Consider the following 22,384-nt stretch of genomic DNA (forward strand, 5'->3'; position numbering starts at 1 on the left):
GAATAGAGAAGGCACCTAACTCAGAAAGCTGATGAAGCTAGACAGAGAAGGAAAAGGTGACAGGCTTCTGAGACAGGCACAGGCATGAAGAAAGGTACAAAGGCACTGGTCTGAACAACAGGGATAGTGGGAAATGCAACTTTTGGAGCACATCCTGATAACTCTTTTAAGCTGCCAAGGGAAACACAATGAACTCCACACACTCACAATAGCAAGTAATCCCAGCGGGCTGAGGTAATGAGAAAAGACTTGAATGATGTTGCCCTTAGACTCGTGAACTTTGGGTTGATTTTGAATAGCAAGATAAAGAAATAATTGGATATTGTATGTGAAGTCAAAAGAGACCAACAAATACTTGAAAATAAAGATGTGTAAAACCAATATGGCAGATCAAGGGATGCACAGGCAAATGTGGTAGAACTGTTTTCTCCATTTTTTGAATATCAGTTGCCATGTACAAACTTAAAACTTGTTATCCCTAGAACTACTACATCTATAAAATTTTAAATTTCTCTCTCTGCAACTATTTCTTAGCCTTCTAGGTTTCATTCACTCACCCCCATAATCCAAACTGATCAAGACCTTTAATCCCTTAATTCTGAAAATTGTGCATCTCCATTAGCCCTGATCTATCTAATTTCTGACTGAATCTGACTCCCTCGTCCTCCCTTCAACCTCTTTTTTCACTTCAAATTCCTTCCCAGATGTTCCTTCTATATCATAACCTTCCTGGAAAAACCACAAGACTGGATCAATTCTTCCTTGTGCCCTAGCTCTCTTTCCCATTATGCAAGAGATGGCTATTTTCTCTACTCTCCTTTATGCTGGCTACATTTCATCTCTAGCTTACTGTCTGTTCAAAGGAAAACAGAAGCTATAATCTATAGTATAAGCAAATGGACATCAGCACCACTGCTTCTAACTGTTCCATACCAAGTGTAGAGGTGCTACTCCTTGTGCATGAAGCCAATTCTTTCACTGGCGCTCTGGATTCTATCCATCCCCCCACTGCCTTCTCACTCACATCTTGGGTTTTCAAAGGTCAGAGTACTTGAAAATCCTGTCTTTCTTCCATTTTTTCAGATTCTTATATTTTAAACTGGATCTTTCTCAAATAATATTGTTTCAATATTCTTAAATATCTCCAATTTTAAAAATGAACCACACCCTCATTCTCAAGTCACCATTTAAATACTATCCTATCTCTTCCTTCTATAGGCAAGCTTTTTGAAAATGTAGCTTAGAGTCACTTCTCTCACTTTCTAAGCATTCCTCAACCCATTGCAGTCTGGAAACCACCCCAAATGATTTCCTGAAACTGTTTGTTAAAGTCATTAATAAATGTCTCATTTCTGAATCTACTCTTACCTTATTTTACTTGAAAAAGTTGTTATTTCTAATTCCCTCTCTTTGAACACAATTTTCTTGGTTCAATAATACAACATTCTGTCATTGTCTTTGTAGACGCCTCTCTCACTGCCATTTCCCTTAATATTAGGGTTTTAAGACCAAATCTTATGCCCTTGGCTCTTACCATTCTATACCTTCTACCTGCAGGATATAATTTGTAGGTTTAATTGCTACCTATTTGCTTGTAGCTTCATTTGCTACCCCCATGTGGAAGAATCTAACCCAAGTAATAAATCCTCAACTACTGTCTTTCTGATGAGCTTCAGTCAATTCTATATATTTAACTATTCATCTTCTTCACTTGAATGTCCCACAACTATCTGAAAGTACATGTCCAAACTGAATGGATCATCTTTTTCCATGCTACTTTCAGCCAAACTTCATAAATATTTCTCAAAAACCATGAAATTTTTTTTTTTTCTGAACACGTTTTTCTCATTCAGGCTAACGTAAACTAAGTGACTCAGTTATTTAAGATATTTACTACTGAGTTTAAAAGTTATAATTAAGGTAGATATAGGAAACATAATTAAATGGAACCAACAATATACTGCTTTAAATTGTTACAGTTGAATGCACCACAGCTAAAATACTAAATTTCAAAAGCCTAAGTGATAAGAAATAAATATTTTAAGTTAAAGACAAAGCATTTCAGTTTTATGTTTATATTCTTAGCTCTAAGCACTGTGAACCACAAAAGAGTTGCTCATCAATTTACTTAATAAATTAATAGGTTTGTGTTTTAATCTTGCAGAAAAGTAAGAAGCAGTATAGGACTGTCACCAAATCATTCTCACACTGTTAATGACTCTTCTCTTAGCTTCTGCTATATACTGAATGTCTGGTAAAATAAGGATGTCGGGGCGCCTGGGTGGCTTAGTCGGTTAAGCGTCCGACTTTCGCTTAGGTCATGATCTCGCGGTTCGTGGGTTCGAGCCCCGCGTCGGGCTCTGTGCTGACTGCCAGCTCAGAGCCTGGAGCCTGTTTCAGTCTGTGACTCCCTCTCTCTCTGACCCTCCCCTGCTCACGCTGTCTCTCTCTCTCTTAGAAATAAAACATTAAAAAAAAAAATTAAAAAAAAAATAAGGATGTCAAAGCTGTTCCTATTTCTGTCTGATAGAATTACAGATTTCCTTAGAACATGATAGTAATAAAGGAATACCAGGCATTAAAATGACCAGCCAAATTAACTTTGTATAAAAACAAACCTCTATTCTACAGCCTTCATTTGCAAAACTGACCACTATTCATAGGGAATTTTTTTTTTTTTTACTATCTCAACCCAGCCTCTCACCATAAATGGAAAATTAGTATTTTATACATATGCTAATAAAGAAAGTGGACTCTTTAGCGAAAACAAACCATCTTTTTATTACTCAATAAAGTCATTTCCTCCCTAAGCAGTGAGCATGGGGTAAAATGTTGATAGAAATTGGTAAATTAGGTTCAACTTTAAGTAATGCTATAGACCTAGAGCAAAAAGAAGTTAAAATTTACTGCAGTCTCATCCTCATTTTATTGTGAAATATGCAAATATAAAGGATAGTATAAAAAAATTTAAGTGCATAATTTAATGAATTATAATAAACCAAACATCTCTTTAGGCACTACCAGGCTACAAAACAGAAGTTTGCCAACAGCCCACCCAATTGCAACACCTTCCCTCCCACTCTGTCTGGATGTTCATGGTAACACTTTCCTTGCCTTTCTTTATAGTTTTACCACTTAAAATGTATCACTAAATAATATAATTCAATTTTGCCTGTTGTGAACTTTATAGAAATGGAATCATAAGTATATATTTATTGACTGTGACTTCTTTCATTCAGTGTTAGGCTTTTAAGGTTTCTTTGTTGTTAGGTATATCTTTCATTCATTTTAATTGTTAATAATCTATTATATGAATATACTTTATTTTTCCATTCTATTGCTAATTCACATTTTGATTGCTTACAGTTTTGGCTATTATGCATAAAGATGCTATAGCATTTGTGCATAGATATCCTAATATAGCTAATCATGCCTTTTCTACGGTATATAATTAGAAGTGAATTGGTGGGTCTGAAAAAATATATATCCTTAATTTTATTAAGAAGAAAAACAATGAAAGTAAAAAATAAATTTACCATTTGGTCTTACCAGTTTAACTGTCTCTATTTAAATAAAGAATTTCTTGAATTCTAAAGGTACATTCCATTTAGTATTATATATTTCATGTGGAAAGAAATGTATAGTCTGACAAAAAATTCAAAATAAAAGGCAAATGAAGTATTAATGCCTAAAAGAGATTCACAACTATTTGTACTTTTATTCTGATGAAAATATATGTTTTTCTCATAAACGTGGCAAGAATATACTAACTACATTTAATCTGAATTGTTAGTCAAGCAACAGTGTAACAGAAATAGAAATATAATGCTTAGAATTTCATTTTGTGAAATTCCTATTTCTCTTAAAATATTACAAATACTGGAAACGTTGCCCAACATGCAATTAAACAACCATTGTATGGGCTTATACATTGAATGGCTCTTAATACATAGCTTCCACTTTTATATTTATAAAATTTCAAGCATGGGAAGCAGCTTTACACTGAAAACAGTAAATAAAATTGTACTTTCTCTGACCTGGGAACTAGTGACTGTTCCTCCTGCATAAAAAAAGAAAAAGAAAAAGAAAGAAAGAAAGAAAGAAAGAGAGAGAGAAAGAAGAGAAAGAAAAAGTTACCATGTGTTGACTGTCATAAAACAAAATCCCTTTTCTTAAATTACATAAGAGTTTTTAGAACCAGTATATGAGAGATTTTTTAGAAAATATGTGTCAAGGTCCTAAAGATGTCAATGAGAGAAGGGTAGATTTAGTCTCTGCTGTCACACAGCTTTGAGGGAAATGCAGAAGAGGAAAGAAACTGAGATATTATGACAGAGTAGAAAAGCACACTAAAAAGGGCACTAGATCAAGAAAGACCTGAAGGATGAAAAAGGCATGATGGTGAGGGAAGCACAAGATGTGTTCTAGGAAGAAGAACAAAGGCCCAACACTGGAAAAGGAACTATAGGAGGATCAGTATTTAGTATAAGCAACTTGAATCAGCCAGACATAAGCTGAAATCTCAATTCCCCCAGTGAACAGCTCTGTGCCTTTGGTTAAGTCACTTGCCATTTCTATTTCTCCCTGTAAAATGGGGATAATAATACTTAAATAATATTTTTGTAAGAATCAGCTAAGTTAATGTTTATAAAGCAAAAATTGCTCCACAAAGGTAGATAGTACTTTTTGTAGCAGAATCAGATATTTTGGAGTAGGATGGCCATTCATGTGAGGCAGGAATATGGAGAAATAAGCAGTGTAAGTCATCAAGTGCATTTGGCCATATTAACTAATCCAGTCCTTAATGCTAAGAACAAGAGGGAGTGACACCAATGTATCCCAGAAAGTATAATCAGGCTGTAAGATAAATTTTTGGAAGAGAAAAAAAGGCGGAAAAACAAGCGGGGGCCTAAATGAGATTTGCGGCAGCATAGAGTGTATGAATTGAATGTATTTAGAAGATACTGAAACACAGGACATCCATTTCTGGCACTATGACAGATGACTACTGAAACTATTACTCAAAATACCTCAATAATTGTATATGTGTTTCTTTAGGTATATTGTGTGTGTGCACACATTTATTTAATATTTATTAGTTTTCCTTTTTTAGTGTTTATTTATTTTTGAGAGAGACAGAGCATGAGCAGGGGAGGGGCAGAGAAAGAGACAAAGCATCTGAAGCAGGCTCCAGGCTCTGGGCTGTCAGCAGAGCCTGATGCGGGGCACAAACCCATGTACCGGGATATCATGACCTGAGCTGAAGTCAGACGCTCAACTGACTGAGCCACCCAGGTGCCCCTAAATTAGTTTTCAAGCAGGAAAGGAAAATGCAAATGATCTGGGACCAGAAATGAAGCATGGACATGAATCCAGTGAACTTAGTGACCAATGAAGGTTAAATGCTGCCGCTGGTGTGTCTGTCTACTGATCTTGAGTAACCTAGAGCTTAGATTTTAATGGCTAGCACGTGGGGGAGACAAAAGACAAAGCCTTGCTCTATATATCCACCCCCCACCAACTTCCATGTGGATCCTGCATTCATAAAGAGCTACTTCAAGAAAAAGGGTAATCTAGAAAATAATACTGTGCAATATTAATATAAGGATTTTTAAGGCAAAAATCCCATTGCTAGAAATGAAAAACGTAATAATATAATAATTTCTTCAATTCATCAGTAAGATGCAATAATTTTAAACTTCTAAATACTTAAGAATATAGCTTCAAAATACATGAAGTAAAAATTTGACATCAAAATGAGATACTACAACAATGTTTACAACTATTATATCAAGATAAAATAATCAGTAAGGGTATAAAAGATTTTAACAACACTATTAGACTAGGTTTTGTTTAACAAATAACACATACGTATAAAACAAATGTTAAGAACTGTGTACACAGCTTCTGTGATAAACTTACTCATTTAGAGCATACGTTGAACATGTTGTTTCACAAAGTCTTGAAAAATGCAGAGTCAATATATACTGATCAAAACTGCTTAATTCTAAATTACTTCGTGTCTAAATTGCTAAAATATAGTACATTTAGAAATCAAACCCAAAATATGTTTAAAAATTTTAAGTCATACTTTGGATAAACAACTCATGGGTCAAAGCAAATTTCATAACAAATTAGAAAATATTTACATCTGATCAGTATCAGGAATATTTCAAATCTTGTGGGATACAACCAAAAAAATTGTCACAAGAAAATCTATAGCCTTTAATACTGATCTCAGAATTTTAAAATTTGAAAATTAATTACTTATTCAACTTAAGAAGTTAGAAAAGCATAAAAAATTGAAAAGTACAAAAAGGAAGTAGGAGTAAGGATATAATAAAGTTAATATCAGAAATTAATGAAATATAAAATGAAGTGACTGTATTAACAAAGCTGTAAAAGTTGAACTGTGAGGAAAAAAATAAGATAGAAGTAAATTATCACTGCTTCTGCTTACCTTACCATAGATGTCCTGAAGCTTTCTGTAAAACAAGAAAAATAAATAAGTCTTAGCTATTAGAAAGGAGAAACAAAACTGTCGTAAATAGCAGATGACATGATTATTCATATGAAAAGCTGAAAAGACCAATTATTAGAATGAAAGAGTTCTTAGCAACTTATTATATATAATAAGTATTCCATGTTCAAGAATATGGAGATTCAATAATGAGAAATTATCAATTCTATACAAGCATATTAATACTTTCAACACAAATTTAATGAAAACAACACAATTTTTGATAGGGTATGACAGTTAAAAATATATACATATATATACACATGCATACACATGCATACAGGAAACAGAAAAAACATAGGACATTTCTGGAGCAAAGCAAGGTGGACTTGCTCTACTGGGTATCCAGACTTAGAATAAAGCCACAGATTTCATGGTATGATTTTGGCTCAAACATAGACAATATACCAACAAAAGACAGCCAAGGAGTCAGCCCATCAATGTTTAAAAACATGGTCCAAAATGGGGAAAGTGACACATTATGCAATCAATGGTAATTAAATAATCTGTTTCTAATTGTAAAAAAAAAAAATGGCTCTTACATCATACCATACACAAACAGCAATCCCAGATGGGTTAAAATCTTAAATGTTAATGAAATATAAAATTTTACAAAAAATTATAGAATATTCCTGCTTTGGGGAGTATAAATGGATTTTTTAAATGAGACACAAAATCACTTAATATAAAAAAAAAAGGACTACCTAATTTACATTAAAATGAACAATTACTGAACAAAAGAAACAACTCTTCTTTTGATTACAAATATGTAAGAAAAAGCCGCTATTTGGTAGAATAACATTTGCACACTCATAACTGGAAAACAATGCTCATCCACATATATGAGGGACTTCACTATAACATTCACTGAGAAATGGCAAACAACCTAATGTCAAAATGGACAGGGACTCCTGAGTGGCTCAGTTGGTTAAATGTCCTACTTTTATTTTGGCTCTGGTCATGATCTCACAGTTCATGAGATTGAGCCTTGCATCGGATGCTTGGGATCCTCTCTCCCTCTCTCTCTGCCCCTCCCCTGCTCATGTGCTCACTCTCTCTCTGTCTCAAAATAAATACATGTGAAAAAAGAAAGAAAAATGGACAAAAATATATACACATACATTTCACAGAAAACAACTGCCAACAATAAAAAATATACCCACCTACATTATATTTCAGAAAAATTAATATTAAGCCACATTACACCTACCATATTGAGAAAAATAAATGTCTTCGAAAAGCAAATGTTGGTCAGGATATGTACAATAAGAACTTGAACACTGCAAGAGGGAATTTAAATTTTTAATCTGTACACTGGAAAATAACTTAGCATTAACTTGTAGAGGTGGAAATATGTATGTACTACAATCCATAAATTAAGACTCCTGTCCATGTCATGTGAATGGATAGTATGTGCAATTTCAAAGAAGCATTATAATAAAAGACAAAACACAAATGACCACTATTAAGCAGTTATGCATTTATAAAATGTTATACTATTATATTACACAAATTTCAAGTTGACTACTTCTACATGTGACAAGATGGATAAATCTCAAATCATAGTGGTATGTGAAAACACCAAGTTGTTGAAAGCATACATGAGAACACTATTGTTACAGAGTTCAAAACCAAGCAATGTTAAATATGTTGTTGGAGGATACAGAGAAGAACAAGACAATGATGAACATAACATTTAAAACAGTATCTAACTCTTGGGGAGAGGAACTGGGGTGCTCTACAAACACAAAGTGAAATTCAACAGAAACTAACAGTGACTTTATTTTTTAACTTGAGTGATGGGTTTATGGGTTTAATGTTATGATTATGCTTTATATATCTGTGCTACAAATATACTACACTCATCATTAACATTTTAAATGAAGCTCAAGTTGAAATGCCAGTATTTGTTAATTTGTAAATGGTAAGTAAGAGGAAAGAACAAAGGAGTCCCAGGCTGGTGAACTGAGCCACTGAGTGGATGGTATTGTTTTTTAGTGAGAGGAAGAGGATCAGAACTGGGAAGTGTGAGCAAAAAGAGGGGGAAGAATGTGATGAATTGTTTTGGACTGTTTAGATTAGTTACCTGCAGTACATCTTAGTGAAATGTCGGAGGTCAATTATGATCTAGGACTTAATATGGAAAGAGAAGTCTGGGCTTTACATAGACAGTTTTGGGGCTCATCTGGCATAATAGATTTGCTCTGAGGTCACAGAAATGAATGAAATTACCTGGGAGGGTGAGGATGGAGGTTGAGTAGTAGAGGAGAAGAGGAGAGGGCTGGTATGTAACTTTACAGATGTCACAAGTTAGAAATCCCAGGAAGCTCTAAGGAAAGAAAGGATTAATAAATATAAGCTCATGAACGGAAATTTATATACAATTAATTATGCCAATCTTCCTTGAGTCCCAGAATACACAGGCAAATGATGAAGAGAAATGTACTGCACAGGATTCTTTACAATTCCTGGTTTTAGACTGGCTGCAAGAAAACCCCAAATAAAGCTCTTCCTCCTTGATGTGGCCTCCTGGCAAAAGATCAGCTCTCAGTAAGTTTTTTAACACCAGAGCCCAGGGGATTCCAAAATGCTCTGCTCTCACTCTTCTGTCTGCCTTAATGAAGCAGACAGTGATAGTGTGAGCCATTTACGGAGAGGCCCAGGTGAGAAGTGCAGAGAGACTACAGGACCTACAGACCTTGGTCATAGAACCACAACAAAATGAGTCCTGTCTAAACTTGAATGAGCTTGGAAGTCGATTAATCCTTCCAGATGAGAACCTAGTCCTGCTGACATCTGAATTGAAATCATATGAGAGCCAGAGAAGAAAGGCAAACTAAGCCATGCTCAAAATCCTGTCCCACAGAAACTGTGAGACGATAAATATGTGTTGTTTAAGGTGCTAAGTTTGTAGTAATTTGTTATGCATCAAGGGAAAGCAAACATAGGGGCGCCTGGGTGGCTCAGTCAGTTGTATGTCCAACACTTGACTTCAGCACTTACGGTTTGTGGGATGGAGCCTGCATCAGGCTCTGCACTGATAGCATGGAGCCTGCTTGGGATTCTCTCTCGCCCTATTTCTCTCTCTCTCTGCCCTTCTCCTGCTCATGCTGTGTGTGTGTGTGTGTGTGTGTGTGTGTGTGTGTGTGTGTGTGTGTGTGTGTCTCAAAATAAATAAATAAATAAACATTAAAAAAGCATTTATACTACTGTGTGTGTGTTAACTGTATATATTTATCAAGGCCTATGTGCACAGTGGAGAAAAGAAAAAGAAACAGATACAGGCATATTTCTGTAGGAAGATTTTTTTTCCCTGAAAGTTTCTAATAGTACTATTATTAGGAAGAATGGCCCCAATGGTCCTAATGGTCCAAGAATGGTCTCATCAAAGAATATATGTATTAAAATAGGAAGTCCCCATTCAGATAAGGTGAATGAGTCAGAAACATCCATTTGTGAATGGACAAAGGAAGAGTGCTAGAACTTTGCCTACAGATTGTACCACTTATTCTCTGAGCTTTCTATTTAAGCCTTTTGTGTTACTGCTCCTAACTTACATGTCTCTCTTCTAAGACAGGCATTCATAATTTCTAAGGGGCAACAGCCAATGGCAGTGCTCCCCTGGTTGAAGCCCAACTTACGGTGAGTAACATTTCTCTCTAGTTTAAAATGATATAAAGCCTAAATTGGGCTGGTTAGGTAAACAGAAATAGCTGTTTTTCTATGCCTCTGACACCATTGACTGATGATCACTTTTACAAATTGTTTCAAATGTACAACCAAATAATAAAACCCTGGAAAGCTTGGGGAACAAACAAAAGTTATATTAGGAATTCTTAATACTAAATTGCATCTAATATTAATAAGTAACTATTCATATCAGGCACAAAAGAATACAAACCTGGACCTCACAAAATCTTAGTAAAAAAATTCTCAATGAAACATTGGGCATATTAAATGCCTTTCTTTTTCATGTGTCTTTCATTGATGATACAAAGAACTCACTGAAGGTCAGCCATTCTTTTTGAGGTCTCCATAGTAACTGTGATCTTAGCCACATCTTTGACTTAGAACATCAAAATGTCAAAATCTATATCAAACTCATGAACACCAGAGCAGGGCATTTGGAACCATATTTGATGCAATATAAAAAATACGTGTTTGTTCATGTGTGTTCATATTGTTCCTAGCTCTCTTTTTCTGTCTTCCCTCCTAAGGGATATAACTTGAAAATCTTTCTCATTGCCATGTAGTATTCCATGGTATAGATAAACCACNATTGAAAAAAAAAAGAAAATCTTAAAATATTGACAATGGAGAGCTTATCAATAGGCTGAAATATACCAGAACTGCTGAAGAAGGAAGAGATAGACTCAAGAGTAAGCCTCCAAAGCTGGGTTTTTACAATGCAGGAGCAGCTCATTGGTTGAACCATGTGATCCTCCTAGAAAGATATTTTAATCACAGAGGTTAAGCTAGATGAATATTATAAAGAAAAGAGAATGACAGTGTTCATTGGAAAAATAGAAGAATAACCAGAGGAATAAATGTAGAAGGATTTTTTAGCAAATGAAGTTGGGAGCTGCCCTAAGAGTATAACAGGTGGGAGAAACATCAGACCTTGAAGGGAGCAGAATCTCTTTGAACTACTTATAGTTGGTGACCTCAAAGGCTAGTAAAGTTAGGAGACAGCCTCAGCTTTAACACAGCTGCTCCCTGGCATTATTAATGACATGAGAATGGATCTGGGAATTGGTAAAATAGTAACAGCTAAACCAACAGTTAAAAAATAGAAGTCTGCAAGTCATGAAGCCTATCCATCAATTATGTAAGAAAGGTACCTTCTTACTAGGAATGAAGACAAGGCAAAAATCCTCAGCTCAAATTAACCTCGATGACTCTGTCTTTAACTCTAGTTCATTTCAGTGTAAACCCAGCCTAGTGTGTGTCTTCAGCTTATGCTGAGACTCCGTTTTGGGATTTAGCTCAGTTCCCCCCTAAACCTTCCCCCGCAGTTGCGTGAAGGGACCACTCTGGGAAGATGAGAAAACATAGTAGGATGAGGTTCACAATGATCCAAGCACCAAAAACAAAACTCTTTCCAGTTGTCTGTTATGTATAATTATACCATTTGTCCTAAAGAAAAAAAGAGAGAAGAGTATATTGCCTTTTCAGTGATTAAGCCAACATACTAAGTAGCTATGTGTCGTAAAAAATAAAAATAAAAATAAATTTTAAAAAAGGCTATTTCAGAGCTCAGGCAAATTATTATTCTGGGACCAGTGCATCTCAAGCCTTAGTGTACATAACAATCACCTAGGGACCTTGTTAGAACACAGATCTGGCCCCTATGCTCAGTCTCTTGGCAGATATCTTCAGTGATGTTTTTTTTCCCTATCTCATCCTCACCAAATCCTCACTTTGAGGCTTGGCTACAGAAAATTATCTGTAGGAAATTCTGGATCACTCGCTTTTTTTCAAATCCATCTCAGCAGATGCTAAAAAGGCAGTATTATTATTAATCAGTACATTGGCCTTGTTAACATTTCTATGTAAATTAAAAACTTTCATACAACTGCTTTAGCATCTTACTAAAAGATTTTAAATATTATAAGACTTTTGTAAGATTCCTTGTCTTCATGTTTTTAGTGGGAGGACTTACGCTGGTTCCTTCATTTCTCCACATTTCAGAGGGGAGAGAGGTGTGGATACTTCTTGGGTATCTACCATATGCCAGGTATAGCAATAGTCCCTTATTTAAATGATTTTATTTACTTACTTAATCCCCACAATAGCCCTCATAAAATAGGACTATTCTCATACTCATTTTTATAAATGATATAACTAAGATACAGAGAGACTGTAAAACCATATTACTCAAAAGCAAATAAACTGAGAATTGAATCATTACTCATTATGTTGTCACATAATTTGTCTCACTTTCTGAAATGCTTTAAACTGTAAATTACTCAATGGTCATTATGATTACACTTCCAACTTCTCTTCTACCTTAAAAGGTAGGAAATCCCCCATTTTATATTAAATGATTATTTTATCTGTTACCGAGCTCAGAGCCGGGAAAAGACAGTACTGCCTTTCTTGTTCTTTTTCTTTTATTGTTCACTGACAATCTAGACAAATTAAAGTACACATGAAAATTTCTGTTCCCCAGAAAAGCAGGTCAATAATTCATTTATTCCAAGCTTAATAATTATTATGAGGAAACTCTTTAATCTATTTAAAATATCCTCTAGGAATAATGAATGAGAGAACTTTCTAAGACACCATTTCATATGTTAAAGCCAAATTTATGCTATTTAGGAAAAATTGCTTCCAATGCATCATAAAAATGTGTCTTCTTTAGACATAATACAATTATGAAAGAAACTTGTGTGTTTCCCTTTAAAAAAGTTAGTAATTTTCAGCCCCATTACAAATTAACAAGGTCTTCCAAGAAGATTGAGGCTATTTTTTAGGTTCTCAGCTACCTCCAGTTTCTTAATCTATTCATGTATTTAATGAGACTTTTCTTACTGTGTGTTCGGCAGAAAGATCACACTGGTAAACAAAAGTGATCAGATGTCATCTCCACTTTCATGAAATCTGTGATCATCACTAGATTCCCCTAAATTTCTGTGTAAATTATAGTGACAGAAAAACTAAAGCAAACTTATGAAGGTTTTTAACTTAAACAGAAATGTTAATAAGGCCAATTCCCTGATCCATGACTATACTATCTTTTTTAACATCATAAATTTATATGTTAATTGTGTGATTCAGACACAAAACCAAGATTTTCATGGCATTTTTTCCCCTTTAGGGTAGAGTTTCAAGTTCCACATAATAGTAATAATAGTAATAATATTAAATCTAGTAACATTACCGGGAGGAATCAGCTGTTAGATATTTTACATAGTACAATTTCTACCTTTAATGTAATGACTAGATATCTTAAATTTTTTCTTAAATTTTTAATGTTTATTTATAGTTGAGAGAGATAGACAGAGTGCATGTTATGGAGGGGCAGAGAGAGAGGGAGACACAGAATAGGAAGCAGGCTTCAGGCTCTGAGCTGTTAGCACGGAGCCTGTCATGGGGCTTGAACCCACGAATCCTGAAATCATGACCTGAGCCAAAATCAGATGCTTAGCCCATTGAGTGGCCCAGGCACCCCTGATTAGAATATCTTTAGAAACTGAGATAAATATGATTATATTGATTAGTTATTTTTAAGTGTCTTTAAAAATACAGGTTTGGGGTTTTTTTCACAAGAAAGAGTATTTTTTTTAAGGTTTATCTATTTATTTGAAAGAGAGGAAGCGTGAGGGGCAGCAGAGGGGCAGAGAGGGTGATAAAGAATCCCAAGCAGGCTCTGCATTGTCATTGGGGAGCCCAACACAGGGTTCAATCTCACAAACCAATGAGGTCATGACCTGAGCAGAAACTGCAAGTCTGACACTTAATTTACTGAGCCACTGAGGCACCTCTACAAGAAAGAGTTCTTAAGTGGGGCACCTGGGTGGCTTAGTCGGTTAAGCATCCGACTTTCGCTTAGGTCATGATCTCGCGGTTCTTGGGTTTGAGCCCCGCGTCAGGCTCTGTGCTGACTGCCAGATCAGAGCCTGGAGCCTATTTCAGAGCCTGTATCTCCCTCTCTCTCTGACCCTCCCCTGCTCACGCTGTCTCTCTCTCTCTCTCTCCTAGAAATAAATAAAAATATTTTAAAAAAAAAAAAGAAAGAAAGAGTTCTTAAGCATCTACTTCAAAGTTAACCTTCTTCCTATGAAAACTTTTGTTCCTTACTTTCAAATACTACCCTCTTAATATTTATCTTTCATTCCTACAAAAAAGAAATGTATCATTCTGGTGATCATTAATCAAAGTATCAACTCTCTTTAATAAAGATCTTATAAAAATACATTTGACACAGGCACCAAGAACATGCAAAGAAGAAAGGAGTCTCTTCAACAAATGGTGTTGGAAAAACAGGACAGCCACATGCAAAACAATGAAACTGGATCACTATCTTACATCATATACAAAAATCAACTCAAAATGGACTAAAGATGTGAGCATAAAACCTGACACCATAATACTCCTAGAAGAAAACATATGGGGTAAGCTCCTTAACACTGGTTTTGGCGATGATTTTTTTTTTTTTTTTGGATTTAACCACAAAAACAAAGGCAACAAAAGGAAAAACAAAAAACTGGGACTATATGAAACTAAAAAACTTCTGTACAGCAAAGGACCATCAACAAAATGAAACGGTGACCTACCGAATGAATAGGAGAAAAATATTTGCAAATCATATGCCTGTAAGGGATTAATATCCAGAATATATAAAGAATTTATACAACAGAAAAAACTCACACAATTCAATTAATAAATGGGCAGATGGTCTGAATAGACATTTCCAAAGGGTACCAAATGCCCAACAGGTACATTAAAGGGGCTTAACATGACAACATCGGGAAAATGTAAATCAAAACCACAATGGGATATCACCTCACACCTGTTAGAATATTATTAAGAAAGACAAAAAATAAAACACGTTGGCAAAAATGTAAAGAAAAGAAAATCCTCAAAACCACAATGAGATATCACTTCACACCTGTTAGAATATTATTAAAAAAGACAAAAAATTTAAAAAGTGTTGACAAGGATGTAAAGAGAAGGGAATCCTTTTTCACTCTTGGAGGGAGTGTAAATTGGTATACTCACTACAGAAAATAGTATGGAAGTTCCTCAAAAAACTAAAAATAGGATTACCATTTGATCCAGCAATTCCATTTCTGGGTAGTTATCTGAAGAAAATGATATCACTAACTGAAAAAGATATTTGTAGCGCCATGTTTACTGCAGCAGTATGTACAAGAGCTAAGACATGGTAACAACCTAAGTGTCCATCAACAGATGAATGGGTAAATATGTATCTAGATAAGATTCAGTCATTAAAAAAATAAGAAAATTCTGTTGTTTTTAACAACACAAGTGGACCTCAAGGGCATTATGCTATGTAAAATTGAAATAGAAAGACAGATACCACATGATCTCACTTACATGTGGAATCACCAACAAAAATAACACAAAACAAAGTCAGGTACAGAGAACAGAATGGTCACTGCCAGAGGCATAGGGTGAAGGGGTGGGCACAGTACATAAAGGTGGTCAAAGGCACAAAATCCCAGATATAAGATAAGTCCTGGGGATGTAATATAGAGCATTGTTGCTACAGTTAATAATATACTATATACACGAATGATGCCAGGATAGTAAATCGTAAAAGTTCTCATCACAGAAAAAAAATTATGATTCTATCATGATGGATGTTAATTAAACTTATTGCGGTACTCATTTCACGATATATATTATATATAAATATATCATTGACATATATTATACAACACAGATATCATTATATATCATATATTAGTTATATTGTACAATGAAAACTAAGATAATTTATATATAAATTATTTTTTACTAAAAATGCATTTAAAGCTGTCTATAGTGACTTTCTAAAAAAGAGTAAAGCAAGGGCAGATAGGTTAAAAGCAGAACATTTTCTAAGTGCATTAAATAATATAAACATATAAAAAATGAAATTTGATTAATGGTCCATTAAAATATCTATTAAGATTATAGGGGCACCTGGGTGGTTCAGTTGGGTAAGTGTCCAACTTCACCTCAGGTCATGGTCTCATGGTACTTGAGTTTGAGCCCCTTGTTGGGCTCTGTGCTGACAGCTCAGAGCCTGGAGCCTGCCCCCAAATTCTGTCTCCCTGTCTCTCTGCCCCTCTCCTGCTCGCTCTCTGTCTCTCTCAAACATGAATAAATGTTAAAAAAAATTAATACTTATTAGGATTATAATGAGCACTTAAAATACTTAAAACATTAAAAAACAACAAGGTGAGAATCACTAATTTAAACTACCTAAAACAATGAAAAGAAACTGCAATGGAACATGTTTGAAAGTATAGAACTGACTTGACTCTCGGTAACACTACATTGATTTCTATCATCTGGCTTAATAAAAGGGACGTTGTATACACTGAGTGATAGATGTGTCCTTGTTGCTTATTACCTGTGAAATAGGGATTCATTTTAAACTGCTCATGTTATCATAGAGGAAAGCAAATTTCTTCTCCACTTTCCCAGAAAGGAAAGTATGAGAAGAATACTTTGAATTTTTCTCCTTCCTTCCTTTTTTCTCCTTTCATTGAACCTAGAGTCACTTACATGGGGGATGAGTTTCAAAGAACTCATTGTTTCAAACATTGTTTGAAACTCATGAGTTTCAAAGAATTTCATTCAAATCCGATAAATTAATTTAGCTAACTCATTTGGTCACAGATCAAGTCATTCTCTGTGATAAACTTTATCAATAATAAAATTAATATTTTGTGCTCCATTTGTCAGTTCTCAAGGAATTACAAACTCAAAAGCAAGAGACAAATATGAGTCTCAAATAATGAACCTCTACCCTAAAATTCTTCTATTCCTTATATATTCAATGTACTGGCATTAGGGAAGTCTACTTTTTTACAGAAGAATTCTGAATAGTTTTTAGGCAACTTCAAGCACAAAATTCATTAAATGGTCTGGGCTTATGAAAAGGATGATAGATCTATAAAAATGTGAGTTTAGTGTAAATGTCAAGATATATAAGAATCATAGATACAAATATAGAGAACAAGAAATGACAGTTCTTTTCAATATAAATTTCAAAACTAAGTTATCCAATGTATTAAGAATTGACACATTAAGCTTATGCAAAATTAATCAAAATTTTCAAATCTATATTACTATGGGAGAAACACTACTAAGTTTTAAGTTGATTATTTAGTCATAATTGATTTATTTTAGTTTTTGGTTATAGTTCTTTTGGTTTAACTGTTTCAGTATGATAGTCATACTCAAATTTTTTTTTCCTTCCACTGGTTAAAAAATTCTGTGTGCCTGTGTGTGTGTGTGTGTGTGTGTGTGTGGTGTACGTGTGTGTGCATACACATACACATATGAACTAGAATTTACAGTTGACTCTTTAAGAGTTATTTGCTGTTGAGAAGGTCTTTCCCTGGAAAACCATGCTTTCTAGCCTTTATATTATTGAATAAAATATTAGTGAAATTCTTTGATTGGTTTTAACTTTATACCCCACTAAAAGCAGAACTATAAGCAAAGTAATCGTACCCGTATAACAAGCATTTCCTTCCTCATCATCCAAAAACTAGTGTTCCTCTTAGCCCTTTAGACAAAATTTTAGTATTTCCTCATATGTATTTATTCATAAGAATGTTATGGATACCTATATACACAGTATATATACACACATACACACAGTATTTTTTGTTGTACACTCTCATTTGCATGTGGACATGCATGCAATATACACACAGGGCTACAATGCTTCTTTTTCTCTGGTCAGTAAGTAAGCATGCACAAACAACTACAAGGAAACTAATTCATTAAGTGCCAAAAGTTTGCATCAACAATTTTTTTTCAACTGTGATTTTGTTAAGATAGTCCTTGGTCTACTGCTCTTTGTTCAATTTTCCCTCAAATTTCAAACATGTTAAAATTAAAATATCTTGTCTGGGCTATTTCTCTATTTCCTCGCTGGGTGACCCACAACTTCACCAACTATGTATACTTTGAGTTCACAGATAGATGGATGGATGGATGGATGGATGGATGGAGAGATAGATAGATGATAGATATGTAGACATAGGTAGGTAGATATTGAATACTGAAAATATATATTGAAATACATATATTTATAAATAAGTGTAAATATATTGAAATATATTCAATATTCAGATAGATATATAGACATAGGTAGATACTGAATATTGAATATATTTCAATATATTTATATATATGTCAATATATATTTTCAATATTCAGTATCTACCTATGTCTACATATCTATCTATCTATCTATCTATCTATCGAACTATCTTGCTGCCTGCTCGATGCCTCCAATACTAAATGCTAAATACTAAAATTGAATATTCAAAGTCAACATGGCTAAAATTGAATTTGGATCTTTGCTCTCACACATGCTAATCTTATTTATGTTCTCAGAAAGGGCATCTCCACCCAAACCAGAGATCTTGCTTTCATCCTAGTTAGTCTTCTCTCCATACTTCATCCTTTGCTTCATATCTGATTAGTCATCAAACCTTAAACTCTCTAAACATATTCTATTTGTTAATAGATCATCAGTTCTCACTAGATTTTAACAACAGTTTCTTGATTTATTTCCAGTGTGTTTTTTCTGGAGCCTCTACCAATCTACCCTCCATTTTAGTGTCAAAAATCACCTTTCTAACTTGGAAGTATGATCATGTCGATCCTCAAAGAGTTATAGGGATCATCCCATCTCTGACATCACTATATGGAAAGATAATTTAATAACTTATGGGAATGAACACTCTTACCCTCTTATCTAGAGAACTTTAAATTATACCAGAAAGTGATGTTGTAAAAGAAGAGTAGATTGGTCAGCATGGAAGACATTCCTATAATGCATGGTTTGGTTTAAGGATGAAAACTAGTTGCTGCTTTTGCTGTTTAGTGGATGGAAATAATTGAGGCCCTCCTGAGTCAGCAATTGTGCAATACCGTCCTATTTCAGGCCCTGATTTCTACAACTTGATATAATGCTATAGTTTGCAAATCTTTACTTCACCAATAAAGTGCCAATTTATTTAACTTCATATAGCTGATTCATTTAAACATAATTCCTGGAGCAAGGTGGCCTAGATCTCTTTTGCCTAACATCCTCTCTCTTCATATCAGAGCTCAGCATGTAAGAGCAAATGTGCTGAGGGGCAGTCCTCCAACAACGGCTCTTCCAACATGAAGCTGTTATCAGCAACAGAACCAAGCAGAGGAAGCAAGTTTACAAGATCACACCAACATCCTAGTCCCCAGTCAGGCCTCTGTGGTTTTAAAAGCTACAAATTCTGCCAGCAGCAAAGATTACATAACCTGTTTTTCTGTTTTACTATGTTTATTCCCCCAAATCCAATATCTGCCAATTCCTTATTCCCAATGATCACCAAAGGTGAAGCTCAAACATTCTCTGCTTTACCCAATGATATGGAGATTCCTCTCTAAGTAACGCCCTATTCCTCAGATACACTGCAACCTCAACTGTTCCTTTACTCTCATCATTTACCAGTCTTGTCAATTCATTTTTCTACACCATCAAACACTTTCCTATATTTTGCCTTTTATAGAAACTTGGCTTTACCTTTGGTTTGATCATTTTCTCAAGGACCCTCACTAAACAATTCCTAGGGAGTTGCACACCTTCTTCTTCATGGAAAATTCTATGCTACTGTTCTAAATTGTTTCTGAGCCTCTTATTTTGTCCATCATTTTATAGTTTTAGTTGTTATCCTATTGTACCCAAGACCCAATCACATGTCATGCGATCAATAACTTGCTATGTTATCAGATATATATCACTTGCCTATTTTAATACACAAATTTTTAATGTCTATATGTATTCCATTTTTCTAAAATAAACTGAATTTACAGTATTACCAAAATTTTATTTAATAACAGTATGTATAACAGGTAACCGACATCTTTTTTTAATCCAGCTTAATGCCTTACTTCATCTCTATCATCTCGTTACTGATAATCACATCTAATCTCTAAGCCTGCAGCTCATTCTTTCCCTATCATTTACCTTGTATTTAGGTGAGACCCAGATTTAGGTAGTGGTAATTTACAAGTGAGCTCTGTCGTAGGTCAGGAATGAGATAGAGGCCTAAGAATTGAATCTCAGGGACAGGGTATAGATCAAAGTTAAGGTAACTGTCAGGACTAGCTTGAAGCTTACACATTTGATGGAAATCAAATATGAAGTTAATATCAGAGAGGAGCTGGGGCTCAGTGATAAAAAATCAGAAAAACAAAAAAATATAAACTATGAAAGTTTGTTTGTTTGCTTCAGATCATGAAATGCCCCAAATCTTAAAATAGTCTCCTCAATCTTTTCTACTTTAAGTATTTACCCATTATCTTGTACCATGCCAGCATTTCTATCTCCTTGGTCTTGAACAGAATTCTACTGACGATTTTCTCCAACTTGACTTTCAAGCTCCTGATCATTGTTGAAGACTTTCATGAATCTAAAATTGACGATGTTTATTATGTACCTTTATATCTGACCCACCTCAGCAGAAACTATAGCTTATAAAGCCCTTCATTTGACTTTATATGAATCCTCCTTATCACACTGTCCATATCCTAATAGTTCTAATGTTTCAATGATTTCCAATATCCTCAAGCCCCAAAGTCATGTTCTTTTCTTCCTTTTGTACTACAATCAGAATCACTTCTTTATTGAGATCAGAGTTGGCTTCTGATCAGAGTTCCTTCAACTTTACTCTCTCTATACCAGAATTTCTTAACTCATCCAGATCTTCTTTGTTGCCTCAGGCAAGAGATGGTCTCATCCTTTCCAACATTACACCTTCAGTTGCACACTTACCACCAATTCCAGAACCCTGTTCAATTGATCATCTTCAGTCACATTTCCACTGACTTTTTAAAAAAAATGTGTATTTATTTATTTTGAGGGAGAGAGAGTGAGAGCGAGCACAAGTGGGGGAGGAGCAGAGAGAGAGGGAGTGAGAATTCCAACCAGGCTCGGTGCTGTCAGCATAGAGCCCAACGCTGGGCTCAATTTCACTAACCATGAGATCATAACCTGAGCTGAAAAAGTCAGACACTTAACCAACTGAGCCACCCAGGCACCCTTTCAGTGACTTCTTTTTGATTCACCAACATACAAGTAAAAAAAAAGTATTCAAAAACAGGTGTATGTGTGTATAGGAATGATTGAACAAATGAATAAATGAATAAATCGATGAATATCTTTACTGTCCCTTGATGACCATTTCTTTATGACTTAGGGACACTTTGTGAACACCACAAAAGTGTGTCCTATTCCCAGCTAGTCGATGTCCTTGCAGTGGAAATCCAGCTCCAGCACTGCAACTGTTGAATGTGGGAATCAGTCACCACTGAGTGAATGGTTTATTGGTCCCAAACTTTACTCCTACCATGTATCTGAGCTAGACACTGGCATCCAACACTAAACTGTAGGTAGTGAGGGCTCACTTGGTAGGGACATAGTCTCCACTCCAGAAGTTTGAGGGCAGGGTTATGGATTTCTCCGAGGCTTAAGCAATGGCCAGGATAAGCCATGTTCAATTTCGGGGCTGAAGTTTTATCACAGCTTTTTGCAATTTTCAAATGAATTGGGACTAGGGTTGATGAATTATTTTTTAACCAATCTATGATTTATATAGTTATATTAAGGTACCTTGAGACTTTTCTCTAGAATATGTCAAAGACATCATAATCATCAATAGTTGTGCTTAACTAGAAACACACAAGTAGACTATAAAAAAGTAAAAGAATCTAAAATCAAGAAAACCAAGAATTTGAGGAATGTTTCATATCTATGCAGAATCCGTTTTACAATTCAAATCTTATCAAGATAGGCTATTGTGTTTTACATGCATTTAATTTAAGCACTCATAAAATGCTGAAATTATGATACTGATTTACATTCTGACACTGGAAATAAAACAACATTATTTTTCTTTCTTTTGCAAAGAGCAAAGGGTTTCGGAATCAAGTTTGTCTTCAAGCAGCAGCAAAGGCTTGCTGACAAGATATTTTGGAACAACTTGCTATTAGGAAGGAAGTATAAGTAGGAGGATGAGAAATAGCTTATGCCCATATGACACATACAAGTTGTGAACGTGTTAGAAGTCCATGATGTAGAACATAAAAGGATATAACAATTTATCTCCGTGACATAAAGGACCT

The 22,384-nt window shown here is 34.8% G+C and overlaps 1 long non-coding RNA gene across 1 annotated transcript in view; it reads right to left on the bottom strand.

Annotated features, from left to right (window-relative positions):
- Positions 1 to 22,384, bottom strand: part of LOC144237325 (uncharacterized) — a 288,758-nt gene that overhangs the window by 116,706 nt on the left and 149,668 nt on the right. Inside the window, exon 3 of the long non-coding RNA XR_013336828.1 lies at positions 6,461 to 6,485. This is a non-coding gene — a long non-coding RNA (uncharacterized LOC144237325). The remainder of the gene's footprint in view (positions 1 to 6,460; positions 6,486 to 22,384) is intronic.

This window comes from Crocuta crocuta, unplaced genomic scaffold, assembly GCF_008692635.1.
Source record: "Crocuta crocuta isolate KB4526 unplaced genomic scaffold, BGI_CrCroc_1.0 scaffold196, whole genome shotgun sequence".
Classification (NCBI taxonomy): domain Eukaryota; kingdom Metazoa; phylum Chordata; class Mammalia; order Carnivora; family Hyaenidae; genus Crocuta; species Crocuta crocuta.